The 12,367-nt window shown below is 45.6% G+C and overlaps 1 protein-coding gene across 1 annotated transcript in view; it reads right to left on the minus strand.

Moving 5' to 3' along the window:
• Positions 1-12,367, minus strand: part of LOC141270848 (uncharacterized) — a 74,613-nt gene that overhangs the window by 39,311 nt on the left and 22,935 nt on the right. The gene's annotated exons all lie outside the window — the stretch shown is intronic.

A 12,367-nucleotide genomic window follows, 5' to 3' on the forward strand; every position in this document is an offset into this window, starting at 1 on the left:
GTTTTCGCCGCCATTGACTTGCATTGGACTGCATGACATCCGCATCACTACATATACACATGCGGATATCATGCGGTTTAATGTGCGGATGGTACCCAGGTTTGGAGAAGAGGAGACTCTCCTCCAGACCCGGGTACCATAGTCCCTGTAAAAAAAAAGAATAAAATAAAAAATATACATTATACTTACATGCTGATGGCCCCAGGTGTTCTTATCCAATCCGTCCTGCATTGCCGGCAGCTTGCGATGGTCTAAAAGAACCTTACATGACGTCATTTAGTCATGTGACCCGTCACATGACTAAATGACGTCATGGCAGGTCCTTTTAGACCATCGCGAGCTGCCGGCAAGCCAGGACGGATCGGATAAGAACACCGGGGACCATCAGAAGGTAAGTATAATATTTATTTCTTATTTTTTTACCATTCTTTTACGGTCACACTATATAAATCCATGCCGGTTGCATGGATTTATATAGTATGACCAAGTTGTCAAGCACTTTCCAAGTGATGCTAAAATCGCTTGGAAAGCGATTGACAACCCGCATGCGGAAATGCATGTGAAAAACGCTTCAGTTCCGCTTGTCCCTGGCAAGAAAAACGCATGTAAAATCTGCATGTACAATCCGCATTCGTTTTTTCTGCCAGGGAGATGCAAAAACGCTCAGGAAAAATCCGTAGCATTTCTGCATCGTGGGCACATAGCCTAAAGCTAACTAAACCCCATCAATAATGAACCACATCAGCAAATAGTGGGCCACACAAACAACTACGAGACATCCAGCTACACAAAGAATTAAGACAGCCGGCCACAGTAAGACACACGACACACAAAGCCACGAGATAACAGGCTAAACTAAACCAAGCCATACGGCAAAGATTAAATCAAGTCATTAAGCTAATAGCTACCGTAACTTAAGCTGAAAGATCTAAAGCTAAACCAAACTATAAAGAGCTAAACCAAAGGCTAAACCAAATCAACTCACAAGGCAAAAAAAGCTGCACCAAGCCATGTCATGAGGCAGAGACAGCAGACCGAACAGAAACATGAGGGAACAGGCTAAACAGCAACCAAGCATAAGGCAGAAGGTTGAACACCAGACTGCAGGCTTGGGCTACTGGAGGCAAGATATCTAGACTACTCCAAGCTTAACGCCTTAGTGACAGAACCAATTTTGACTTAAATGACCAGTCCAAATTTTTGAAATCTTACCAGTGTCACTTTATGTGATAATAACTAGTGTTGAGCGAGTATGTTCTATTAACCCTTTCGCCGAGTATGCTCGGGCCGAGCACAGAGTAGTTACAGCTGCTCGGTATTATGTTTGAATCGCTCCCGGGTGCATGATTTGCGACTGTTTGACAGTTTTAATACATGTGAGGAATATCTATTTCTTACACATTCCTCACATGTAATAAAGCTGTCAAACAGTTGCAAATCATGCACACGGGAGCGATTCAACCATATCACCGAGCAGCTGTAAATACTCGGAGCTCGGCCCGAGCATACTCGGAACATAACATACTCGCTCAACACTAATAATAACTCTGGAACACTTCAACAGATGCCAGTGATTCTGAGAACGTTTTTTCGTGACATATTGTACTTCATGATAGTAGTAACATTTTTTTGTTACGACTTGCGTTTATTTGTGAAAATATTGGAAATTTGGCGAAAATGTTCAAAATTTTGCAATTTTCAAACTTCTTATGCTCTTAAACCAGAGAGTTATGTTACACAAAATAGTTAATAAATAACATTTGCCACATGTCTACTTTACATCAGCACAATTTTTGAAACATGATTTTTTTGGGTTAGGAAGTTAGAAGGGTTAAAAGTTGACCAGTGATTTCCCAATTTTCCAACAAAATTGAAGGCCATGTCGCATTTGGAGAACCACTGATGTGCCTAAACAATGAAAACTCCCTACAATTGACCCCATTTTGGAAACTAGACCCCTCAAAGAATTTATATACGGGTGTACTGAGCATTTTTAACCTACAGGTTATTCACAAAACATTATATAATTTAGATGTGAGAACAAAAAAAAATGTTTCCACTAAAATACTGTTTTAGCACCAAATTTATAATTTACACGAGGGGTAATGGAGAAACTGGACCCCACAATTTTTTATGCAATTTCTCCCAAATGTGGCAGTACCCCATATGTGGTTGTACACTACTGTTTGAGCACACGGCAGGGATCGGATGGGAAGGAGCACTACTTGGCTTTTAGAACGCAGATTTTGTTTGAACAGATTGTGGGCTCCGTTTGCCGAGCTCCTGAGGTGTCAGACCAGCAGAAACCCCCACAAGTGACCCCATATTGGAAACTTCACTGCCCAAGGAATTCATCTAGGTGTGTAGTGAGTAATTTGAACCCATAGATGCTTCACAGAATTTTAACATTGAGACATGGAAATATGACATTTTAGTGGTAAAAATGTAATTATTGAATTTGCTGCAGTTTTTTTCAGGTACAGTTGTGCTCAAACGTTTACATACCCCGGCAGAATTTTTGGTTTCTTGTCCTTGTTTCAGAGAATATGAATGATAATAAAAAAAACTTTTTCTTCACTCATGGTTATTGGTTGGGTTAAGCCATTTATTGTCAAACTACTGTGTTTTCTCTTTTTAAATCTTAGTGACAACCAAAAACATCCAAATGACCCTGATCAAAAGTACACACACCCTGGTGATTTTGGCCTGATAACATGCTCAGAATTTGACACAATTGGGTTTGAATGGCTACTAAATGGGAATCTGTCACCCCCTGGGACTTTTCAGACAGCTAATATGGGCATACCGGTGATAGAAATGTGAATATATACTTACCTGTATGGCACATATTAGCGGTCTGGTTGTTCTGTAATAGCAGAAATAATTTAATAAAAAAGCTAAGCTTCGCATCCCCCAGATGCCAAGAAATGCCCACCTACTAGCCCTATTTCCATACTCACCTCACCTCCCCTGCACGTCACAGGGCCCTGTGATGTGCAGTTCCCGGCCGGATCCTGCGCTGTTTCCTCTGTACGGACGGCGCTCTTCTCCCTGCTCTCAGTGTAGTGTTTTGCAGCAGGGAACTTGTGCGCAGGCGCCGGTGAGTCACTCTGCCTCCCCAGCGGCCTGAAAAGTCCCAGGGGGTGATTCCGTTAAAGGCAACATCCTCACTTGTGACCGGTTTGCTTGTAATCAGTGTGTGTGCATAAAAGCTGAGTGAGTTTCTGGGATCCAGACAGACTCTTGCATCTTTCATCCAGCCACTGATGTTTCTAGATTGTGAGTCATGGGGAAAGCAAAAGAATTGTCAACGGATCTACGGGAAAAGGTAGTTGAACTGTATAACACAGGAAAGGGATACAAAAAAATATGATAATGCTAATCAGCAGCATTCAAACTGTGATTAACAAATGGAAAATCGGGTAGACCAACAAAAATTTCGGCCACAACTGCCAGGAAAACTGTTCAGGATGCAAAGAAAAACCCACAAATATCATCAGCTGAAATTCAGGACTCTCTGAAAACTATTGGTGTGGCTGTTTCAAGATGCACAATAAGGAGGCACGTGAAGAAAAATGGGCTGCATGGTCAAGTCGCCATAAGAAAACCATAAGAAAGCCATGCCACAAAGTATCTCTCCTACAATATGCCAAACAGCACAGAGACAAGCCTCAAAACTTCTGGAACAAGGTAATTTGGAGTGATGAGACCAAAACTGAACTTTTTGGCCACAACCATAAATGTTAATTTGGAGAGAGGTCAACAAGGCCTATGATGAAAGGAACACCATTCCTACAGTAAAGCATGGAGGTGGATTGCTGATGTTTTGGGGAAACACAGGAAACTTGGTAAAAGTGGAAGGAAAGATGAATGCAGCATGTTATCAGCAAATACTCAAGGGAAATTTGCACTCATCAGCCTAGAAGCTGCGCATGGGACGTACTTGGATGTTCCAACATGTCAACACAGTCGACCCGTCATTGGCTACAGCAGAACAAAGTGAAGGTTCTGGAGTGGCCATCTCAGTCTCCTGACCTCAATATCATTGAGCCACTCTGGGGAGATCTCAAGTGTGCAGTCCAAGCTAGACAGACCAGGAATTTACAGGAACTGGAGGCTTTTTGCCAAGAAGAATGGGCAACTTTACCATCTGAGAAAATAAAGAACCTCATCCACAACTACCACAAAAGACTTCAAGCTGTCATTGATGTTAGAGGGGACAATACACGGTATTAAGAAGTGTGGTATGTGAACTTTTGATCAGGGTCATTTGGATGTTTTTGGTTGTCATTAAGATTTAAAAAGAGAAAACACAGTAGTTTGACAATAAAGTGGGGGCTGGTTTTATGAGGGATAAATTAGGTTTTTTATTGGTAACATTTTGGGGTAGATAATATTTTTCGACAGCTTCCAGAATAAGGCATGAATCACAATCTTGTGTTCTATGCTGAGCATTTACGTCGGGGATTCCGTGTAAATCTCACAAAAATGCGATTTAGACTAAACCCCCGACAGAACCACCCACCATAATGAGGCAGATGGAGACACTTTGGAGTCCATTTGACGTCTGTTCTGGTGGTATCCATCTTTTTTAGGCGTTCACAAATCTGTGGTCGTCCACACTTGTGCGCTAAAAAGACGCCTAAAATAATGGGACACCGTCGATACACAGACCAGTCCAAAGTGACTCCATCTACCTCTACATGAGTGGCTCCATCTGGGGCTCTGTCTGAATCGTGGTTTTGGGGAATTTACACAGAAACCTCAACGTAAGTGCTCAGAGAAGTGTGCAGGATAAATGTGAGCCCAGCCTTATTCTGATTTTTTGAAGGTGTAATGAAATAGACAGCAGTACAAGAATAGATCTTATTTTTGCGTGGTTCACTGTATAAGTGATAAGGCGGATTTATTCTTCGGGTTGGTGCGATTACAGCGATACCAGATTATATGGAGGTTTTTTTTTTGTTTTTTTTTAGGTTTTGGTGCTGTGTGTGAAAAAAAAAAGTAGCTTTTTTAGTCGCCATATTCTGAGAGCTGTAACTTTTTTATTTTTTGGTGAATGTATGAGGGCTTATTTTTTGCGGGACGATTTGCATATTTTTTTGGTACTACTTTGGGGTACATAATATTTTTTGATAGCTTTTTATTCAAAATTTTCAGACACAGAATGAACAAAAAACAGTAATTCAGGTAAAAGTGATAAGACCGATTTGTTGGTAGGGTCGGTGCGATTAGATCAAATTTATTTCTTTTTTTATGCTTTGCTTTTACAGACTAAAACCAATATTTTACAAAAATGAATTTCTTTTTGCATCACCACATTCTGAGAGCTATAACTTTTTTTATTTTTTTGCCGAATGAGCCATATTAAAGCTTGTTTTTTGCGGGACGGTTTGGCGTCTTCATTTATACAATTTGCATGGCTTTTTGATCGCTTTTTATTCACTTTTTTGTGAGTCAGCATGACAAAAAAAGCAACATTTTTGGCGTGTTTTTCATTCAGTTTTTTTATGGCGTTCACCAAATATTTTTGGGTTATTTTTTTTAAACTTTTTTTTAAATATTTTATTTTACTTTTTTTTTTTACTTTTTCACTTAGTCCCACTGTGGGACATGTATAATTTTCACTTTGATTTCTGGTCTCTTACACTGCAGTACTCGTGTGCTGCAGTGCATGAGATTGTCAGTGAGTCACTGACTCACCCTGTGAGACCCTTGTAACCACTTAAATCCCGCTGTCGCGATTGACAGCGGTATTTAAGGGGTTAATTGGCCCCGATCGGTTGCAAAACCGGTAGGGGCGATATACCTGACATCAATAGGAGTTGCCATCGCCGGGTGGCGCTATTCCCTTATTCCCGATCGCCGTTTTAAAACAGCGATCTGGAATAAGGCCCTTTAATGATTGCCGTTTTAATGCATATTGGCGGTCATTAAAGGGTTAAAGGGAAGGTGCCATAAAAATAAATGTCAACAATTTAAAATATGTAAAGTATTAATGTTTTATTTTATTTTTTTAAAAATCATTTGTTTTTAATGAAGTAGAATATGAAAAATAATTTTAAAAGGTTTGTTATTTCCACTTATAAACCCTCTGGGGAGCAGCTGCTTAAATTTGCCATGAAAACCTAGTGTACAACTAGATCATATTACAACTGCAGTGACATCACTCCTCTCCTCCCCTTCTAAGCGTTTGCAAAAGCATAAGAGAGGATGAAGTTTGGGATCACAGTCTGATCAAGTAGACAGTGTCACAGAGGACGGCCGGCAGCAACGATTCTGTTAGTTGGTCCTGTTCGCTGTATCATAAGCTGAGGTTAGATACGTGGCATGTATTACTTGCGTGATTAGATACCCTTAGAGTAACACAAGCTGGGATTAGATACAGGGCTCAGTGTATTGTTTGCAGACAGTAGGATTAGATATTGAGCTCCATCAGAATGGCATTAGATGCGCAGTCTTCCCCATGATTGTGGAGCCTACTGAAACAGACTAAGGGACCTTTTTAAACGCTTAGGAAGCCTTTGCAGGTGTTTTTTTTTTATTTTAATTTCCTGAGATAATGACTTTTGTGTTTTCGTTGGCTGTAAGCCATAATCATCAACATTAACAGAAATAAACACTTGAAATAGATCACTCTGTTTGTAATGACTCTATATAATATAGGAGTTTCACTTTTTGTATTGAAGAACTGAAATAAATTAACTTTTTGATGATATTCTAACTTAGTGAGATGCACCTGTATGTAACGGGTAACCCCGATCAGTCCACTTCTATTGGAGCAGTAGTGTAATGTGTGACCCCACTCCATCCACTAAATTACTGCTCCCATAGAAGTGGACGAAGCGGGGCCACACATTAATTGCCCCCCTCCAAAACAAAATATTCAGCGGGGTTACGGAAGAGCATATCTGATAACTTTGCAGCCCTTACAAAGTAATTTTTGTCCTATTGAATCCCCTAGATTCCCCATATAGTCCATTGGGCCCCACATATATAGATAGATGGGTTAATATCCTTCAGATATATAATTTCACAAGCCCCTGCATATAATAAACTTGCAGTCTTTAGTGCCTTTCGTGTGGCACTAAAGGGTGTTTAGGCCGGTTTAAACTAATAAATAAAAAAAAAATGAAATGGGGTCCCCCCCCTATTTCTGGTTACCAGCCATGGTAAAGCAAACAGCTGCTGGTTTATATTATCGGGTTGGGAAGGTCCCTGTTTATTGGGCCCTTCCCAGCCAAAAAATCTTAAATCTGTTTAGACTGATAATGGTGCAAATGTGTTGGTGCTTAGAGGTGTAGCATGAAATGAATAACGATATTAAACATTGTAAGTTTTCACATATAGCACTTCTGCACTTTCCAATCCTTTCTGGGTTCTTATTATCTTTAATTATATCTATATGGGTAATCTGAAAGAATATGACAAGTTAACATTTATATTGTACTATACGCTTCCCAGTGTTGGTACGCCCCTTCCGAACTCCGCTACCTCTGTATGGGGATTCTGCAACAGAGAGTGCGCATGCGCGTGAACGGACCCATCGGACTACCGATCCTGCGCAGTAGACAAGCTATGCGTTCCACCGCATGCGTGTCAGACGCAGGACCCCGGAAGTCACTTTTTCATACACGGGATTTCCAAGTAACTCACGCATGCGCCGTAACCACTCTGACTCACTTAAAAGTGATTACACCCAGCTGGTGGGAGGCATATATAAACCGGACACTGCGCACTCACGCCCCCATTGAAGAAGCATATGGCGAAATGGCGTCGTCGGGGTAGATTTCTTTAACACCTCCATAGGCTGTACACTGCTACCAGTGGTCTACATGTAAGTACTATCTTTTGTAGTTCATGCCTATGGTTAATATGACTCTATATACATAGCTCTCCATTAATAACTTCATTAGGTGCTGTCTTTGTCCGTTACATACCACTTGGTAATTTCATTAATGCACTTATACTTACAAGTATAGTCAGTTTTCCTGAATATAGGGAGAGAAATCTCTCTTATGCACTTGCACTTTATGTTTGGATAAGAATGGATTAGATCTAATTATTTACAGCACTTTATGGCCAGGGAGGGAGTGCAATAGAGTCATCTCGGACTTTTTTTGGGCATGTTTTATAAATGACATATCATTGTATGAAATTATAGCCAGTATGGAGGTTTGAATTAATGAAATCTGAAGGCACCTGTTTTTTTAAAAAAATAAGTTTATTTTTATTTCAAAAGTTTTTAAAAAAAAATCTATTTTAATGAATTTGTATTTAATCTTCCTTTAAGCCGGGCCCATGTAGCTCGTGTTTGTGTGGTAAATATCTAATTGGGAGGTGTAATTGTTGACCTTTTTGATATACATATGGTATCAGTGTCTGGGCATGCATCGACCAGGGCCAAGGGACAGTTCTTAGAGTCGCCATGGATACACCTTACCCCTAACTCCCTTCCCAGGGACCGGCACAGGTGGAAGTGTAGCCCTTATCAGGGTCATCCCTGAGTCCAGGATTCCCATCACCATTACACCATTCACAGTTACCTGGCATGTCTGAGGCACCTCGCCAGGTTGAGGAATAACACTGCAGATAGGGTATGTATGATAGGAGCATCACCAGCCCATGCTGCAGTCCATAGATTCCGTGGCTGCAGGACAACCTGCGGCCATATGTCCTGGGTTATGGCATCACCAACAGGCCACAGCATAACAGGGATTTCTCGGATGTGGCTCTGACCTCTGCTGGGTCTTTGGGCGGCCCACAAGTGAGGATTTGGACCCCTTCTTTCAGGTATCCTAGTAAGGAGACATCACACTCCCTAGACTGCTCAGAAAGCTCTCCACAGCCATGTATCTCTCCACAAGGCTCACCAGGTTATCTGCGTTCTTGGGATCTTCCTGGGCCATCCAATATTGTACTGACTTAGGCAGGGAGTGGATAAACCGGTCCAACACAACTCTTTCCACTATCTGGGCCGGGGAACAGGTCTCAGGATGCAGCCATTTCTGTACAAAGTGCAGTAAGTCAAACATCACCTGGGAGGCATGTCCCTATGGTAACCCCAGTGGTGCACCCATCGCACACTTTCTGCCAGGGTTAAGCCCATACAAACCAAGATCTCGGTCTTCAATTTTCCGTACTCCTTAGCGTCCTGAAGGGTCAGATCATAATACACCTTTCTTTGGCTCCCCAGACAAATATGGCGTCAGAATCTCCGCCCACTGTTCCGTAAGCAATTTCTCCCTATCCGCCACCCTCTTCAACACAGTCATGAAGGCCTTGATGTCATCACCCGGAGTTATCTTCTGCAACGACCCTCTTACCGTTTTCTTCCGCTGGGTATCATCACTTTGGTTTCAGGGTGATGCAGTTTCTCTGGCGCGTCCAGCTTCAGCCAGGAGATCCATCTGCTGTTGGTGCCACTAGTGCTGCTATAATTGTTGCTGCTGTAGCTGGAACTGTTGCATCAGTAGTTTATTGGTCTCCTGCTGGGTCTGCTGCTGTTGCCATTGCTGCCCCGGCCCGGGATAGAGGAGATGGGGGGAACCAAAGATAGGGGGAACCAAGTAGTGGGTGAGGGTGGAGGACACACTTACAGGAAGCACTTATAGAATCTATATAATCTACGGCCATCTTAAGTTCAAGGTCTTTTGATTGTGGTTTTCTGTCAGGGTCCAGCAAGAGTCTGCAGCTGGCTGAAGATTCATGGTCCTCGTTCTCTGGCCTTGAGACGAGGCACGGGTCAGAGTTAACCAGTGTCTCTGCCCGGTCAGGGTCCTGTTCTAAGAAGGCCTTGGAGGGGAGCAGAGGAGATAGGCTCCACAGGCAAAAGGATCCCAGGGGGATACGGACGGAGCGGAGTCGCCACCTGTATTCTTCATTTTGGCCTAGCCAGAGGGATTCCTGCTGCAAAAGGGGTAACCGGCCCCCGATATCTGACTTTGTCACTTCACTTCTCAGTCAGAAAAGCCCGGAGGCTTAGTGGATCCCAGGGGGATACGGACGGAGCGGAGTCGCCACCTGTATCTCTCCAAACTGCGTTTACCCAGTGGGACCCGGCCTTACAACACTTTCATACCACATACAGTGAGGAGAAGACTCAGTGGGAGAACTTACTAAGGAGAGGAACACACCAGCGGGGTCTCGACAGGTGCTCCTGATCTACCTGGAAAGTGCTGAACCCCCTACCCGGTGGCCGCAGTACGCCGCGTGTAGCAGAGAGAAGCTTTGCGGCTGAAAGTTCATCTAAAGTTAGTAAAGACCTGGATGACTTCATACACCGCCTCCGCTTGTTTATTCCTGCGCGGCACTGCACCCACCATACTTCCACATAGCTCTCCATTCCACTGCCCTGAGGCCTACTCCGCCTGTGGGGAGTAGTACCAACGGTGCTGCCAGAACACCGGCCTCAGAGGACTGTCGCAGCGCTAATGGCCTTTATCAGAAACCACAGGTGGCGTAGTCGAACAACCACTCATCCCTACAGAAGCCCATTATTTTTCATGTGACAGCCCTGGGCACGGAACGGGTCGAGGCCACGACTGCATCCCCGCAACATTTACACTGACCCGGCTCCGAGTAACCCCACCGCTCAGGGAGGGCGTCACAAAACCTGGCGTAGTCGTCAGGATTGCGTGCCCGCAGCAACGGAAAAGGATAATCCCCATTGCCGCCGGGTACTGTGCGCCTTTCACAAAAGACTGTCGTTACACACTTAATGTGACGCCGCCCAAGAAGAACGGACGCCATTATGTGCAAAAACAACAGCAACCCAAGACCTCCCATCGTGGGCCTGGCTCCCCAATGGCGCCAAAAGTGCTGACCGCCCCCTCCAACAGAGACAGTCCGCATAGTAGTGTCCGTCAAGACGGATGGGACGTCCCAAGGAGTGCCCATCAGCCAGCCGCCCTGGAGCCGCCCCAAAAGAAGGAGGAGAAACAGACCGCACCTAGCAGCAGAGATGGACGCAGCCAAGGAGAAGCTCTCCGTCGCTGGCCCACCAGCTGCTACCTCCCTCACTATGGAGGAAATCCACTTGACCGCGGAGGAGGCCGAGTTCCTCCGCGGTGAAACGCAGGATCTGACCCGGAGGGTCGAAGAGGCCCAACGACTGGCCACCGCAGAATGGAGGGAAGAGGTGCTGCGGAAGATCAAGGCCCGCCGCCGGAGCACGTCGCGCCTGATCATAGAGGCCCCAGCCCAGGCGGAGAAAGCCCAGGAGGCCCTGTGCAGCCCAAGAGCGGGTAAGGCTGAAACCCCTATCCCGGGCGCGGGACGCACCGAAGCCCTCCTAGATCTCCTGCCGGTACTCCCATCCCCGGGCGCCGTCGTATGGGAGCAGCTCCTAGCTCCGGAGGCCGAGGCCCAAGCCACCGCCACTCCCGGAGACCTGCTATGCCTCCCGGCTCCCGGTCCAGAAGACCCTGCACTTACCTGGGTGTACAACTGCCCCAACCCGGACTGGTCCGCACCAACAGAGGGCCCGCAGCAACCTCTGTTATTGCCGCTGGCCGCACTTCCGGTCACCTGCCAGGCGGCCGAAGAGTTTGCCTGGGACAACCGGGGGGGCGACCTAATGGACTTCCCCCGGGAGACCCAGTCTGAAGCGCGGAGGCGGGAGGAGACTTGCCGAAAGGAGCTCCTCCAGTTCGAGAAGGAGCGGCGAGAAAGGAGGATTCGCTGCGAGTGCCTGGAGGGGCGCGCCAAGGCTGCCAAGTCACAAGCCCGTCAGGCGGAGGACACCTGTCCAAGCCCCCGGGAAGAGGGCCTTATCGTGCGCTTCCACCAGGAGGCAGGATGGGGCTTCATCCGTAGCCCACAGTTTAACCGGGACGTATTCGTCAACCGGCGGGACGTCGAGGCGCGGCTGGAGCAGGGCCACCCTGGCCGGAACCTCTACCCGGGCGTTCTGGTATCTTACACCCGCCACCACGGGGAGCGTGGGTGGTATGCCCTGGATGTCCACAGGGTATTCAAGGAGGATGCCCCCACACACCTAGTGACAGAGGACCGGTCAGGCTCCGTTGGAAAGGATGAGCCATTTCCCCAGTGGGGATACCGCTGTTGAGCAGCCCCGGGAGACGCATCTCCCTGTTGTGTGAACAGTTATTTGTTTTATGTTCCTTTTGCACCCGGATTCAGTTTAGACAAACATTTGTCCCTACGGACTAACTTTGCAAACAGTTTGCACCTATTTAGGTGCCCCCTATTGGTTTTATTCAAAACCATCTCTACCTCTGACCTCAGAAGCAAAACCTGTCTGGGGTGGCTCTACTGGAGGTCCAACTCGGGATCTCCATGCCCTGCAGCCACCCCAGGGCCTACGTTGAGGGTTTGGGACAGGTCCCTCATGCTTACCTCATGC

This window comes from Phyllobates terribilis, unplaced genomic scaffold (assembly GCF_046119375.1).
Source record: "Phyllobates terribilis strain yellow unplaced genomic scaffold, ASM4611937v1 Scaffold_5__5_contigs__length_657084704, whole genome shotgun sequence".
Lineage (NCBI taxonomy): Eukaryota > Metazoa > Chordata > Amphibia > Anura > Dendrobatidae > Phyllobates > Phyllobates terribilis.